General features: G+C 34.4%; 1 non-coding gene across 1 annotated transcript; it reads left to right on the top strand.

Annotated features, from left to right (window-relative positions):
* Positions 1 to 1,288: 1,288 nt before the first annotated feature.
* On the top strand, positions 1,289 to 1,360 carry Trnae-uuc (transfer RNA glutamic acid (anticodon UUC)). Its single transcript has one exon. It is a non-coding gene; the product is annotated as a tRNA-Glu (tRNA).
* The last annotated feature ends 15,577 nt before the right edge of the window (positions 1,361 to 16,937 follow it).

Here is a 16,937-nt window from a genome sequence, read left to right as displayed (position 1 = left end):
TTAATTAATTACTAGTTTCAAAAACCTATTTTTATATGAGTGTGTGTATTCAAATTTTAATTGACCATTTTTGATCAGCAAAAAGGAGTTATAACATGCAAATCTTAGTTTTCCTTTTTAATAGGGGCAATAATAACAAGTTATCAAAATATAGAGAAAGCTTTTTCTGTTATACAAAAGTATATTATTTCATATGTTAGACTAATTATAATTATAATTAATACCTGTGCAAGTTGATTTTTTTTAACTGTATTCTAAGAAATATGTGGAAGAGAGTTATAGAATGATTTTGAGCGCATTTAATATATCGTTCACCTAGCCTAAAAACAGTTCATTGGTTACCAGCTTATAAAATCTAACAATTTTTTTAACATTTTATGATTCTCTTTCAAAAAATTCTTGAATTGAAATCTTTTAGAACATTTTTCATTTTTTTTTTCGTATTTTAAGAAAGAAAACTTTTTATTTTATTCTTGCGAAAATGTTCGATTAAAACTTCTTATGTAAACAAATTCGTAAATCATTCAATTTCGAAAATAAAATTCAGTTGACTAAATAAAATAAGTTTTTATATGGCTATGACATTGTTCTATAGAACTGTTATATTGTTCTTATATCAAAAAAAAAATCATGATAGCAATTAAAATAACCAGATGAAACCATTAAAAAAATTGCACTTGTTTAAATTATTTTACATGTTTAATTTCGGACATTCACTTGGTTTTCAAATTTTGAGTGTACTAGAGTACAAAAATTGTATGAATAAATTAAACTGTTAAAATCGAATTTATATTAATTAACAGAGTATGTGTGTGACATTTTGTGTTATACTGATTGTCAAATACATTTGCATGTTGTAAGTAATTCTGACCAACATTGCTATCATAATATAATGCTTATTCTTTTACGTATCCATCGACAAACCCTTTTATACGAATCGAAAAATATTCACTAATGTATACTTAACGTTTTAAGAATACACATAAACAAATGCTATAACCTGCACGAAATTTACACATACTGAATTCATGCTCATGCTAATATAAAACTGTTAAAAATTATTATTTGCTGTTAACCCTAATAATACTTGTACAAATAATTTGACCTCATTTGAATCGCATTCATATATGCATACATGTATGTAAACTCAAACAAAATTTATCTCGACTCTGTAATACATAATAGCAAACACTTAAAATGTTAAAATTGTACACAAAAAATATTATTATACTTCAAAACTAAAATTATTTTACACTACACCTGTGTTAATAATCGCTGTGTAAATATATCCCATATGGTCTAGTGGCTAGGATAGCTGGCTTTCACCCAGCAGGCCCGGGTTCGATTCCCGGTATGGGAAGAAATTTTTTTTTTTTTAAATTTTTCAATTTTTTTTATTTATTTATTTTTAAAATTATAACTTGAATTCAATTTTATTGTTAATTTTTTTTAATAAAATAAAAGTAAGATATTACAATGCACAGGAGGGTATGTGTATATAAATTTATTCTGAACGGCGAAGTATATAGATAGCAGCATGTTTGATTTAAAAATAAATTTTAAATATTACCGTAATGTATATAAACAAAACGATTAGTTGGGTTGGATTTTTTATTCGATAATTTAGTTTTATGTAGGGGCCCAAAACCGCACTGTCACCTCCTAGTCGTGGGCCACGGTAATGGCGGAGGATAAAGAGGTGATTGAAACGATCAAAGTTACGTTCGTGTCGTGGTCATGTCTCGCAGCGAGCCTCTTACTTTGTGAGTTTCAGCCCTATATCTATACGTCAGCCGACGACAGGCGTCCCAAGTCAAGGTGAAACAGCATATGCCGATGACTGCGTGGCTAAGGGGGAGTTTAGTCGTTAGTATGTGGACTCTGGATACCAGGCGCCCTCCAGTTTAAACCGGGCTCTGCCATGGGTGACTTTACTTTCCCGCGCTATTCATAGGACTAAAAATGGAGAACATAAACAATAACAACAAAAACAGCAACAACAAGAATAACAACTGTGACAAACACAACAACAACTGCAACAGCAACAATAACAACAGTGAAAATTACAACAATAACAACAACACTAAGGACAACATTAATACAAACCCAGTTAGTGCTCAAGGGTCTTCGGAACCAGAGCTTTTCTCGACTGACGCAGAGGAGGAACTCCTTCTCACGTCAGTAGAGGAAAAGGCGGCGCCTCCGATGGAGACGGATAATCAGGATCCTCTTGAACCTATTATCCAACAAACTGAGGAGGACCTGAAAAGGTTGGACATCAGGGGAAGAAAACAATATTTCTCTGGTGCATCCAAGCGGCGTATCGCGGCTTATATCTGGGATGGCGTGTCCCCAGAGGAAGCTCGCATATGAGGAGGAAAGACTAGAAAAGCCGAGGGCCTCCGGATCGGGTTTTGTAGCCGACCATCCCCAGAAGAAGGAAAGGTCGGAAAGCAATACCCCTGATGCAGGGCCCTCAAAAAAGAGGTCGATGAAGGGCAATGTTGAGGAAAAGATCCCTGGGAACATTCCTCAACCAAACCCGAAAATGACTTCTTATCGGGATGCAGTAGCACAGGTCAAAGTGGCCATCACTCATAGACTGCATCCAGAGGAAAGACTATCCGAAGTTCAGATGGGGAAAATCAAAGTAGCCATCATGGATGAAATGGATAAAGTTGTGGACTCTCATACACAATTCACTGCAGCGTTGCAAAGAGACGTATGGATATCCGTAACATGGATAACCAAATCACCAGGGAGTGGATAACCAGTGTCTGCAGGAAGATAAAGCCTTGGAACGGTTGCGACGTCGTGGTACTGGATGGCGACGACATGCTCAAACAGCATGTCTGCGTCACCTACGTACCAAAGGACGCGACAACCGTCAGTCTCTCCAGGGACAAATTTCTAAGTAGAATAGGGAAGCAAAATCCTTGCCTCAAGAAAAGTTCCTGGAGGTTGCTGAGGATGGATAAGGAAAAGGACGGGGGCTGCTCCATCACCTTTTCTGTGGATGATTCCGGATTGGAAGATCTACGGAAAGCAGAGTACCGACTTTTCCTGAATTTCTTCCGCGTTACCATTCGGGTTAAAGAAAGAAAATCCTCTCAAAATGCTGGCGGCAGGGCAGGACAAAATAAAAAACCAATACCCACCGCGACAACGACAAGCACTTCAGGCCAACCAAAAGAGCCAAAACTCATTGGAAAGTCTGAAGTCGCTTCGAAAATGGCGGCAAGGGAAACGGAAGGACCATCGACCAGCACGCCAAATACAAGCGTCCCGGGTGAACCAAAAGGGTTCAAGCCCATTGGGAAGCCCGGAACTGCTTCGGTATTTGATGTTGGAGGGGCTAGCGTGGCACCTGGGACGACAAAATAGGCTGTGGCAGGACAGGCGCCCACCAAGATGTGTAAAAAGGCGGAAATGGGAGGTAAGGCCATGTAAAGCCTTTGTCTAAAGGGCCAAAGCCCATAGACAAGAGCCGGAGGAAATTATATGGCTGTGAGGTGCATCCAAATAAATCTACAGCATGCTAGGGCATCTACTGATGTTGTAGCTCATAGATTTATGAAGGATTACCTCGATATCGCCCTTATCCAAGAGCCTTACATAGTGAAGGATTAGATTAAGAGCCTAACAGGTGAGCTATTGTATGATAATACAAATGGGAGGTAGGCCTGGGGCTTGCATTTTGTTTAGTAAAAGGCTAACGTATTTTCCCATTCCAGATTACTGTTCTAAGGATCAGGTAGATGCGTTGGTGAAGGTGAAGTCCTCCGGGGGCTGAACAGAGTTCATTGTGTGCTCATCCTACCTCCCGGGGGACTGTGCCCACCCGGACGAGCAACTGAAGGATCTAGTGGACTTTTGTGGAAGGAGGAACTTCCAACTTATAATAGGAAGTGATGCCAATGCCCACCACACCGTCTGGGGAAGCAGCAATATAAACAAAAGAGGTGAGTGCCTACTTGAATTTATATATAGCAATAAATTAATGGTTATGAATGAGGGCAATAGGCTGACATTCATAAATGCAATTAGGGAATCACTCTTTGACATCACTCTTTGCACTGAATTTATCGGAAGTAGGGTTGGTGGATGGCATGTCTCAAATGAGACATCCATGTCCGATCATAGGCAGATTAGGTTTGATATCATGGTCTCCGGGGGCCTGGCAGAAGAAATATATCGGGTACCCCAATCCACAGATTGGAGTCAATTCGAAACGCTCCTCATGGATGGGATTGGATCCGTTCCTGCTTCTGTCAGAACGGTGATGGATATCGAACTGGCCAGAGAGGCCCTGACGGCAGTTATTACTAATGCCTACCACGGGAGCTGCCGCGCTAAGCCGAGGCGGAGCAATAGGAAGTGCCCGTGGTGGAATGAAGAGCTTTCAAGGCTTATACTAAAGATCAGAAAGCTATTTAATAAGGCCAAGGCGTCGGGTTCGTGGGAAGAGTATAAAGACTCACTCACAAAATATAATAAAGAAATTAGGAAAGCGAAGAGAATCTCGTGGAGGGCGTTCTGAAAGGGCATTGATGAACTCTCCAGCAGTGCGCGTCTTCACAGGGTGCTCTCCAAAAAGTATGCTAGCGGGTTGGCCTAATGGAACGGCGTGATAGCTCCATGACTGAAAACGGAAAGTAGACGTTGGAGCTTATGGCGTCAACGCACTTTCCTGACTCGGAGATTCTTCGGAATCACTCAAATGCGGTCATTGAACCGAGGGCATCCTGGCCCAGGAGGGGTGACTGGCAACGATCCCGTCTAGTCTTCACGATGGGCAGGATTAGATGGGCTGTTTTCTCTTTCAGGCCCTTCAAATCTCCAGGTGATGACGGGATATATCCTGCATTTTTGCAGAGGGGTTTCCAACATATCGCCAGAGCACTGTTAGAAATTTTTCGTGCCAGCTATGCGTGGGGTTACATCCCTCAGACATGGAGGGTGACTAAAGTGACGTATATTCCGAAGGTGGGTAAGCGACCAAGCAACCACCCAAGGTCTTTCCTTCCAATCAGCCTTACTTCTTTTCTATTGAAAGCAATGGAAAAAGTGATTGATAGATTTATACGGGACGATGCACTGGGAAGCAATCCCTTACATGAATCTCAGTACGCCTATCGGTCGGGAAGATCTACTGTACTCGCTCCGCAGAGTCTGGTGGGGGTCCTTGAAAACTCACTGGAGGTGCGGGAGGTGGCAGTTGGCTACTTCCTTGATATAGAGGGAGTTTTTGACAACACCCCATATCATGTCATCTGTGAGTCGTTGCACAAACGAGGGATTGATGCGACGACTAGCAGATGGGTTAATCGAATGCTACAGGATAGGATTATTAATTCCATCATAGCTGACGATATACTCTTCATCTCCGCTGCAAAAGGATGTCCGCAGGGCGGGGTTCTTTCGCCCCTCCTGTGGTCCATTGTAGTGGATGATCTAATCGCTACTCTGAGGAGCTCCGGGCGCGTATTTGGGGATACGCCGACGATGTGGCTTTCTTCGTGCGGGGAAAATTTGAGAGCACTATTTCTGATCTTCTACAGCAAAATTTACGTATTGTGGAAAGGTGGTGCAAAGGCGTTGAGTTACATATAAATCCAAGCAAGAGCACTTTAGTCGCCTTCACCAGACGCAGAAGCGGGGATAGATTAACGAGCCCAATTCTGTTTGGTGAACGTATTAGTTACTCTAGGGAGGTGAAGTATATGGGGGTAACCCTGGATGATCGTCTCTCTTGGAATACCCATATAGATAGAGTTATCGGGAGAGCTACGACGGCCTTGTGGAAGTGTAGGAGCTTCATCGGGGGGACCTGGGGAATTAGTCCCAGAATAGCACTGTGGCTATTTACGGCCCTTGCTAGGCCCATCGTCACCTCTGCGTCGATTATATGGTGCCGTAAGGCTCAGCAGGCGGGTGTGCCGGCCAAGCTGGAACAGCTACAGAGGCTGGCCAGCCTGGGAGTGACTGGGGCAATGCGGACGGCTCCCACCGCTGCATTGGAGGTGATGATCGGATTGCTGCCACTGCACCTCCATATATTGAAGGAAGCTCGGCTAGTAGGCTACCGACTTCTTTCTGGCGAGGACGGGGCAGGGCTAAAGTTGGCCCACAGAACTCACAGAGACTTCATTGAGAGCGATCCGATTCTAAGAATAACCATGTCGGATACCTGTCTGCCGCGGTACAACTTCGACCACAGGTACAGGGTTCTGTTTCCCGATCGATGGACGTGGGATCGGGGTGGTCCGGTACTTAGGTCGGGTTCGAGCGTGCGGACGGGCCCAAAACGGAGTCGGGTGTGGATCCGGGCGTATACGGTGTCCGCCCGGACACGCGTGTATATGCAACCCACAGTATTGCACAGTGTTCCAGGCCGAAATACATGCAATAGAGATCTGTCTGAGAATCAATTTGGAAAGGGGGTATAGAAACCGCACCATCTATGTGTTCTCAGAAAGCAGGGCTGCACTGCTGGCGCTTCGTTCAGCTCAGGTTACATCCAAGCTGGTCTGGAGCTGCCTTGCTGCACTTATGGAATTGGCATCGGAGAACAGAGTGACGCTCATTTGGCTGCCGGGCCGTAGTGGCCATGGGCAACGAAGTTGCCGATGAGCTGGCGCGGAGGGGATCTGGGGCTGACTTTGTGCAGCCGCTGCCTTTCTGCGGTCTGCCTTCCTTCCTGCCTACTCGCGGCGGAATGCGGCCGTCACTGGCGGGACACGAAAGGGTGCCGTCATGCGAAAGTGTTTCTTTCGGCGTGCTCCAGCGGATTCACCGCAGAGTTGCTGGGGATGAGCAGGAGCCGGGTTCGCACTATTGCGAATTTCTTCACGAGCCACTGCCCAGTGAAGTACCACCTGCATAGGCTGAGGAAGTCGAGTTCCCCCCTGTGCAGATTTTGTGGGGGTGGCGATTAAACCGCCATGCACATTCTCGGCGACTGTCCGGCACTGGCTGTTCGGCGCTGCAATTGTCTTGGACATGGGTCCCTAAGTGTTCGGGAACTGTTGTCCAACTCCCTTAGGGATATCTCCGGCTTTGTGATTGGGACGGGGATATTATAGACGGGAGGGTGGGGGGGGGCTACAATAATTCCAAAATGGCTGCGGTGGCTTGGGGGATTGTTCCTGTTCCTATCGGTTCCCTTAGAATCTACAAATCTTAGTTTTATGTACTTATTAAATACAAGCTGGGGACGGTATGACCTAACACTAAACTAAATATAGTGCGATTATAACTCAAATTATAGCTCAATGCAAAGCCGGGCGGGAGAGCATTTTATTGTAAGAAGATATGAAATTTGTAAGAAAATAAATTAATATTGAAGAGAGTCAGTCATTCAAGAGCAAATATTTCGTTAATCTATAGGTATTGCCTGCTGAAGTAAATGAGCTGCTCAGTTACTTATTTGAGATGCTCAGTTACTTTAATTTTGATCTGATTTTTAAAATTAAGTTCTTATTTACGTATGGATTCGTTTAATTATTTACGTAAGCGTATTCATTTCTCTAATTATTAAAAATTATTTAACATAGTGCGGTTTTGTGTTTAATTAAAATTAAATCAAAAATATTTTATTTAAAAATTTCAATTAAAATGTCATTTTATAACAATTTCATATTAAAGATTTTTAAAGTATTACTCAAAGAAAATTGTAATTAGATTAGGCTCTTTAATTAAAAATGAAAGAAGAAATTTAAATAATGAATAAATAAAATTTTAATTTTAAATTTATTCATAAAAATACTTACATTAAAATAAAAGAAAAAATTACAAATTTCCCAAGAATTTGTCTAGGAGTGATACAAGCGCGGTAACTCCTTTTGTACAATGTGCATACATACATACACTAGTAGATCAAAAAATATTATGTATGTGCATATTAAAAAAAATATTTTTTGCCTTTGATCTTTTTATGATTTATTTATCTATTCTGAGCAAGCAAGCACCTAAGAAATTGTTTTCCAAAAATTTTATATGTATGCAAGCTATTTGTATAGACTTTTACATATACTAGTATTTTTGTGTCAATGTTACCTTTAAATTATGTGTACTTACACGTGCGTGTAAAAAATTCGCAAGTGAATGAAAAAATTTTGAAAATTTCGAACAAATATCAAGAATCAATTTTTTGTTTATAGAACTGAAAATAAATATTTTTCTACAATAGAAAAATTATTAATTTTTGAACAAGAAAAAAAAAATTTTTTATATGGAATTTCAAATTTTTATAATCATTTCTAGGACAATGAAGACAATATCATATTTTTGAATGAAATTTCTGTTATTTCACAGTCACTTATCAGAATAAAACAATCAAAAATTCCATATATAATGAAAGTGTGCGTAAAGGGTGCCTTATGTAGTGTTGCCGTCAAAGAAATAAAAAGTCGCTAGATTAAATTTGAAAATTTATTCTTATAAATTGATCTTATAAAATGAGAAAACGCAAATGAACACATTTATCTCCTGCGTATTCTCATCATCATGAGAACATGGAAGAAAAAATCTGTTATTGCATGAAAGATCACTAGAAGTCGCTGAATTTTTTGTTGAGCGGATTTTTTGTCTTCTTCTGTTATTAAAACGGCATCTGTTTTGCATTATCAAAGTCGCGTAAGTCAAAAATGTATTCTATTTTTTCTTTTTTTTTATTATTATTTTGTCGCTAATTTCCTTAGTAGAAAGATCATTAGAAGTCGCTGAATTTTTTTTTTTGAGCGGATTTTTTCTCTTTTTTTGTCGTTAAAACGGCATCTGTTTTGCATCATCAAAGTCGCGTAAGTAAAAAATGTATTCTATTTTTTCTTTTTTTTATTAATATTTTGTCGCTAATTTCCTAAGATCACTAGAAGTCGCTGATTTTTTTTTTTTTTTGAGCGGATTTTTTCTTTTCTTTTGTCGTTAAAATGGCATCTATTTCGCATCATCAACGGCATCTCTGAACTTATCTAGCTCAATATGGTAGCTCATTTTTTTAATAAAATCGTAATCTCTCTCATTCTGCATTAGATTATCGGAAAACTCATTCTTTAAGATATTTTTTGCCTTTCTTTTTTATGAAACTTTATTAATTTGAAAATGTTGTTCTGCTTTCTTGAGATATATATTATTTGTTTCATATTCTAAGAATTGTAATAATAAATGTTCTTTTATATCTATTAGAAATTCTGAATGCCCATAATTTCTAAATAATTCATACCCTATCATATAAAGTATTCCAAAAATTTTTAATTTACGTATGTTCATATATGGTTTGAGAGAATTTATTGTGAATCTAATATTATATAAAAATAACTTCTGTTAACTGTTAACAGAACTGTGCGTATTATACCAATTAATTGTAACTCATAAATCGTAATACGTTACAAAAACAATTACAATTTCATATTAAAAATTTCTCTATCAATAATAATTGTTCTTGTGTGTTAAAAGTCAAAGGATTACATACGGTTCTAATACAATTAAGTACTTACATAAGAGTTTCAAAACTGAAAATCCATACCACATAATAATGTGCTTTAAAAGGTCGAATTTCGGTTATGTAGTTTTTTGTTTTTATTAATCTTGTAAGAAACATTATCCAAAATACTCAAATTAGAGTTTCATGCTTAACTTCATTTAAGTACATTAAATGTATACTGAAGAATTTTCATTTAATATTGTATATTTACTTACAAAATAACGTATGCTCTTCCTAACATACAAAATCTTTAAATTAATATTGTTTTCAATTCAAAATCCTTTTTAACTTTAAAAATTATATCCCATCATCATCATTCATTTTCTTTTATTCTATCAAGAGTTCTCAACCCTTAATTTAATTTTAAAATTGAAAATCATTGTTATTAGAATGACATGATACAAGTCCATACATACACATACATATATATATATATATATATATATACATTGTTTGTATCTATATATTATGTAATTTTGAAAAAGTGTTTGATATTGTGGGGGGGATCTTTAGAATCGTGTTGTCACAAAAATTTTTTACTTAAAATTTAATCAAGAACAACAAAAAAATCGAAATATCCTTTAAAAAATATTTTTACCTATTATACATTATCCTTTCTGTTTTATCCTTTTTTTCTTGTTTTTATTATTGATAAATTCTTTTTATGTTATGTTTTTTTCTTTTTCAGCATATTTAAGGACTTTTTGGGTATATACGTATGCCATCCATTTGAAAGCGTATTAAAAGTGAAAAATCATTTTTTTAAAAGGATTTTTTTATATTTTACATTCACGCAAACCATTATAAATCTATATCGGAAATGAAAAACAAAAAAAAAATTTTTTTGAAACGATTACTTTGCGTTTTTCTTTAATATAAAAACTGAAACTGAACCAAAAAAAAAATTTTTTTTTGTACCCTCTTCTTATCGAGAAATTTTATTAGGAAAATCACAATATTGTTATACAAAACGGTTTCCAATGTACATAGTACAATATTAAAGAGTTTTTGATCCAATAATTTTGGTTTTTAATTTAAATAATTTACATTTTATAGCTTAATATTAATACACGTAAGCGAATGTGTGTGATTATGTACGAACGTAAGTTTGCTATATGTGTCTCTGACTCAACTCTTTTCTAATATGTTAGAATGTGAACTTGGTTTATATTTCAATATACTCGATAACAAATATGCATAATAAAGGGTATCTACTATATAGTAAATTTAAATTTAATGGTATACATATTGTACATTGTATATATAACATACATATTACTATAAAATATGGGTGCAAGAGAATGATATTCAAACGTTCATGCAAGTTTATATTGCGAAATTTAAATTAACACAATATTAAAGAAAATATAAAATTGACAATACTGGCTTTTATATAAGTCATATATCCTCTCACGAGAGAGGGTATTGGAAACAGAATATAGCGATTATATGAACAAACGGGCTGCTGTTACAATGCTGAGATCATAATCGTGACCGATTCAGGCAAAACCGAGTTAATTTGTACCGGGACAGGTTAGAGTAGAAGTATTGAACGAAATGCACTAGAAGAGAATACATAGTATTCAGAATGCAATGAACAGAATACGCCAGTAGAAGAACCAGGAGAAGCCCAAGAGAGAATAGCGAAGTTGGAACTGTAGGGAAACGGCCTGTGGTTACGATAGTCATAAGAACTTTTGGGTTAAAATGACTTCACGGGTCTTCTAAGTGGGTATTTTCTGTTCAAGAGACATCTTCGAAAATTGGGTCTGGAGGGTGGAGGGCACCTGTAGATTCTGTGAAGAAGAGAATAAGACGTCAATACACCTTCTTCTGGACTGTACAATTTTAGAACAGAGTTTTTGGGTATCTCGGTTTTGGCAGCGCTTTCAAATTTTATGAAAACGATTCACAATTCTTAAAAAAAAAAATCTCGATTCACGACTTTCGAACCTACCCGGTATTTCACAGAATATCTCACAAAATTTCATAATTGAAATACAACATTAGAATACTTGGAAACAAACTGAACCAGCACAAATGGAATAACTGTTACTGCCTGCTATGGTTAAGACACTAGTCAAAGTTTAATTTTGATGTAATATTTCGCTGCAACGTCGCGCTTATCATCTATAAATGCCTTTGTAACAAAAATTATGCATTTTTTCGTGTAACACATTTTTGTTTTTTATATACCAAAATGAAATATAAGTAATTTTAATATCCTTTTCATGTTAAACATCAAAATGACATAATTTATTACCCTATATACACAAATGTGGGAATCCTGTTAGAATGCAGTAGTGAACTCTTACCCAATATATACGAAATTCGTTTTGGGCAAAAAATATATGCAATTTTTCGTCACTTCTTTTATAATCCTTATATTTGCTTAATGCATTCATCTCTTTTAACATTAATGACATTTTCATTTACAAGAATTTACCATTATTGCATTTAAGTATTGCATTGTTTGTGTATGTGTAAGTTACGTATATGATCTTCGGGATTTTTTACCATTTGCTTTTTCATATTTAAAAAATTGTTGTTGAAAATGCAAAAAAAAAAAATGATTCTGAATTAAATATGTTGCTGACCCCTTTGAAAATAAAAACTTCGTTCTTCAATTTTACTGTTCTTTATTATTATTGTCCTCGCCTGCTTGAACTATATTGGATTATCTTTGTATGTATACGAATGCTTGAATGTGCACATGTGCATATACATATGTATGTATGTATGTATATAAGTATATTATTTATGCTGGTTATGAAAAAAAATTTTTGTTTTCCTGTTTTTAAGGTACCATTTAAATTTCATGACCTTGAACATGAAAACGTCACATGGAACACAATTGTTTATATTACAAGTACTACTACGAGTATGCATATGTATGGATATGTGTGTGAATGTGTATTTTTTTGCATATTTACTGCAGGATTAATGCAAAATACATATACATATGTTTGTACATTAAAATTGTATTAAATTGCAAGGAAATGATTGTTTTTGTGTGCATTTCATTTGAAAAATTAAATAATGGTTTTTGCTTTGAATTTGTTATAGAAGCTATGGTTTGTTGTTTTATATGTGACGCATGTATGCACGTACAAAAGTAAGCACTACAAAATTTCTTCAATATTATTTGCATTTGTAAATATCAAAAAACAGAATGCTTTGTCCACAATCTATGTCAGTACTATATTCGACTATAATAGTAGATGTGCGTATGCGTGCCTATAATCGTAACATATCACCCTATAAAGCGCTACCGTCCCACACAATCAAAATTTATTCATGTTGATATTTAAGTATAAATTAATGACCACTACTTTATACACACATATTCTTGATATCTTGCTCTTCCGGTACTGTTCATATGTATATAAAGATCAGTAAGTTGTACCTGAACCCAATACATGCATATAAAATTTTTTTTATAGCAATAAATTGAGAGTATAGAACAAAATTATTTCGCCATAATTTTTCTGCAATAAATTATTAATGTGCCAATGTGTGTATACGTGTTTTTTATAAGAAAAAAATTTATTTTTGATTTCCTATATACAAAGAAAAGAGGTCGGCCGGAGGGGATTGAAAAATATTTCTTTTGATTTGTATTTGTTACTGCTATTCATTACATATGTGCTCTTATTACTTTGTATTCTTTGTTGTCATGCATTACCAATACCCTTTATATAAGCACAGTATAGTTTTTTTTGAATGGTTTTTGGTGTTGCCCTTGAAAAATATTCTTTAAATTTGAAAAAATGTCATTTTTTGTAATTGTATGTGTATATGGCATGTTTTTTTGCCTTTTTGTATATGTGTATAACATGTGGTTTGGCCGAGAAGCTTAACAAAAAAATAAAGGAATATTGAATTCGAAAAAGGAATATTAGATGGAATATTTTTTTTTGTATTGTTGTTTGTTACAGTTTAAATGAAAGTATCAAAAATTTGTTTTTAAACCATTTATAACGGGATATTTGTGTTTATTAAAATATGTTATATAAAAAGTGCGTAATCTTCTTTTGTTTCGATTATGTGCGAATTATAACAATGAGAGATCAATGATTTTATAACACAAATATTCTGAATTTCACTGCAATTACGAATTTGACTAAATTTAAACAAGTTTGTAATTATTTATAGCAAATGTATGAGAAATTGTAATTAATTAATATTAAGTACTCAAATATGAGGAAATTGAATCATATGCGGCGCAAATTATGGCGTATGCCTTTACATCGCATAGGAAACAAACTGATTATTCCCACTAAACGTTTTTTGACATTGGAATTATTAGAGCCCTCGAACGATTTATTAATCGTGTAATTTTTTGATGCGCCCAGTTAAGTATTAATAAATTGTACAGTGCGCCCGTATATGATGAGAACAGTGTCTTCAAATAATAATTTATAATTTTATGTCTGGAAATTTTTATTTCCTTAAAAACATTCAACTTTAACACTATGACCTCTTTTCAGCTGTACTACTTCAAAGTCTCTTTATTTAACACTTTTTTGTTTTCTCATCATAATCATTAGTCTACTTATCTTTTTAATTTTTAAGTATTGAATAGATTTTTGAATATTGAAAATGCATTGAATCGAGCAGTTTAATATGATAAAAGCGAGAGATTATTTAATGATGCAATAAGATTATGTTTCCTAATTAATAAAATTAATAAAGCGTTCTTAATCATAAATCATGGAATTGAGCATCTCTTATGTTTCTTCTAATCGTAAAATTATTAATGATTCTCACTTTATAAAATTACAATAAAATTGTGTTTTTAATAATCTTATATTTTAAGCTAAATTAAATGTGAAATTTTTATAAATTTCCTTTGAAAATAAATAATTATTATTTTAATAATGGTTGTAAGAGGTACACACAAATAAGGCGGCAAAGTGAGGATAAACGACTGCAAAGATGCAAATAATAATTTAAAGGTGTGTGAGTTGGTAATGGAAAAAGCTTGTATTTAGAAGAGTTTCCAATTTGTATGGATGTAACGTGGGAACTTGGACGTCTAGGGGTAGTTTGGGAGGTTTAAAATTGAATTAAAAAATACTGTTCGAAAAATATCCGTTATAGCTGACACTTTGAAAAAGCTCTGAAACTTTTTTGTCAATTGATAGATGTACATTAAAGTATGCCCATGATTAGTATCATACTTATTACATGTCCGAACTCTCCTCCAAAAATAACTCTCCAAGCCCGTTTACACCAGAACCTGACCTTCCGTATAATGTTTTCTCAAAAAATTTTGGAATTTAATTTGCAGATTTCATAGACTCCATTGCTAAATACATACTACAACTGAAAATAATATGAAACTTAAGGTTTCGCCGCTTTGCGAACGAAAAATATTTAAAAACCGAAAATTGGCGTCGTAATAAAGAATGACGCCAGTATCTTTGTAATCAGAATGACATCCCATTGCAAGAGGAATATTGTATTTAGATGCAATTATAACGTTATAAATATTGCATGCTCAGCAAAAATATCTCTTGCGAGTGTGATATGCGAATTTAATAAAAATCACTGAATAAAATCATAACATTTTTTGTTACCCAACTGAATTGCAAAAAGAAAATTTACAAGCCCATAGTACCTCCAAGCCACAAATTTGTACAATTCTATATTCAATAACAGCAACAACACTGCATACAACTTCTTGTTCACATTTCATTCTATTGTGTTTAAAAAAAAAAATAAAAATAATTTTCTTAAGAAACAAAAAGAAAAAAAAAATAATTTTTTTTTTTTCTTTTCAAATTTTATAAATATAAACAGGTCCTATACATATACATATATGTTGTAAATAATGTGTAAAAGAAAGGACGAAGAGAATATCCTGCAGAGTAATATTTAAATTAGAGATTATCGTGTAGGTACGTACGTACATACAATAAAAATGTTGTTTTTTCTTACAAACTTATTCACATACAATTTATGTGAATTTCAAATCCAATATTGCAAAAAAACAGCAAAAAAAAAAAAAATAAGGGCATATTGCAAAAGAACGTTATTGTTTTGAAGAAAAATATTAAACCCTTTTTTTTTGCCAAACATATTAAAAATACAGGAGTAAAATGTTAATAAAAAACCATTTAGGAAAATACAAACAACAACAAACGATATTTTGCGCGTATGTATGTATGTCAAAATAATCATGTGAATGCAAAATATAAAGTGATTGCTTTTCAACGTTCTCAACTGCAGAAATAAGTGAAAGAGGGCAAAAATATATAGAACGCTTCCTTATACTGCGAGTTATGAACTTTTGAAATACACAACAAGAAAAATATAAAGACAAATTTTTTGACTTAACCAACAACAATATAAAATCCTTCTCTATTGTAGTAGTAAATAACAACAAAATAAAGCGCAACACAGCACAATTAACAACAATTTCAGTATAGAAGAAAACGAGAACCCAGAGAGGTAAGAAAAGGACGAAAAACAAGTTTTTTTAATTGTTGTTTTTATTTTAATTTTTTCTATTTTTTTTTCTTATTTTGCTGAATTGTTATTTTGAACTTCATTTCATATTTTTTTTTTAGAATATTAAAATCTGGGCCAAATTATTGAATTCCAGTGAATTCGCAATTATTTTTTGTTTTGCTGTTTTTTTTCTCTCCTGACATTTTGATGTTTTGTTGCACAACCTATAAACATAAACCCGCGTATAGTTTTATTGCAATACCAAACTATTAATCAAAACATGAACATAAATAATTCGTGAACTTTATTATAAGTATACAATGAAATTAGTGTTGCCAGTATGTTAATATTTTTTAATAAATCGTAAACATTTGTTTTATGGTTCACAAATACCCCTATCTACAACCCAATTACACTACCCTATGTAATTATAAAAAAGAACCAAAGCGCGGTAAATGGCCGCAGTGGACGATTTCTGTTGTTAATATAAAACAACAGTGGAACGGCAAAATCGACTGTCAAAACAGAAGAACCGTCAAAACAATAGGATTTAAAGCTATTTCAATACCAGCTGTTAAATTCGTGGTTGTAATTTAGCATGATTCTGGGCAGCCTTATTTAAATATTTGTATTCTATAAGAATATCGACATTTGATTCAGGATTGTTGTGGCAATACCAGCCCATTTTTGCTTGCCTAATTGATTGCTGAATTGACGTTGAAATTTTAACTTTTGCTTGATTCCTGAAGTTCGAAATTTTCTTTAAATATTTAGTTTGGAGGTGAAAAACTTGGTTTATAAACAAAAATTTGGATATATTGAAGGTGTTGACAACACTTCAAACCAATAAATATTTTCGTAATATGCACTATGAATAAGTTTAAAGCTTTATTTCTTTTATTTTTATTAAATTTTCAATTAATAAACAGCATGAAAATACGATATACACATACCTACACACACAACATACATAAATTATAAATTGAATAAATTTTAT

The sequence above is a fragment of the Condylostylus longicornis genome, unplaced genomic scaffold (assembly GCF_029603195.1).
Source record: "Condylostylus longicornis isolate FDR11 unplaced genomic scaffold, ASM2960319v2 ptg000011l, whole genome shotgun sequence".
NCBI classification, from domain to species: domain Eukaryota; kingdom Metazoa; phylum Arthropoda; class Insecta; order Diptera; family Dolichopodidae; genus Condylostylus; species Condylostylus longicornis.
Note: the sequence above shows the minus strand (reverse complement) of the source record. Positions and strands in the feature narration are given on the sequence as shown.